A 504-nucleotide genomic window follows, 5' to 3' on the forward strand; every position below is an offset into this window, starting at 1 on the left:
TCCTGCGGCGGGGCGAGCGCACTATAAGTAAGCCTCACATTAGGCTATCATCATTTAGTCCGACTCCAGCCTGCCGTCAGAGGTGCAGCATAGTTTCGGACCAAAGCCCCTGCAGCCCCGACGCCAATATGGACCTCTTCGACCGCTTTAAGTATAGTGATTGTAATGATGCTCTATGTGACAGTGACAATACACGTTATCTCCTGTACCCTGGGTTATGCACGTTGAGTGAGGGAACCCATACCATCACACAGCTGCCGTCACTATTTTTGGTCAGACGTTTAGCTGAAACCTCGTCGTGGACCAGTTGTCTGTTGCATGTCTCTCTGCCTTATTGTGTGTCTGTTCACATGTTCCTTTTTTGGCATATAGCTCTCTTAGCCCTAGCTGTCGTGACCCTCATAGAAACTCTGTTTTATGTATTTCCCTAGAACCATGAGTCTTGAAGGATACCTGCCCAGAGGCCCAGGCTTTGCTACTGCTGCTATTCATGGTGGAAACGAC

The 504-nt window shown here is 49.2% G+C and overlaps 1 protein-coding gene across 1 annotated transcript in view; it reads left to right on the forward strand.

The window, feature by feature from the left end:
* Window positions 1-286: 286 nt before the first annotated feature.
* Window positions 287-504, forward strand: part of LOC127751940 (cystathionine gamma-lyase-like) — a gene marked incomplete at its 3' end in the record, with an annotated part of 1,009 nt that continues 791 nt past the window's right edge. The window contains exon 1 of the mRNA XM_052276264.1: window positions 287-340. The remainder of the gene's footprint in view (window positions 341-504) is intronic.

The sequence above is a fragment of the Frankliniella occidentalis genome, unplaced genomic scaffold (assembly GCF_000697945.3).
Source record: "Frankliniella occidentalis isolate FOCC.00 unplaced genomic scaffold, Focc_3.1 Scaffold2310, whole genome shotgun sequence".
In the NCBI taxonomy this organism is placed as follows: domain Eukaryota; kingdom Metazoa; phylum Arthropoda; class Insecta; order Thysanoptera; family Thripidae; genus Frankliniella; species Frankliniella occidentalis.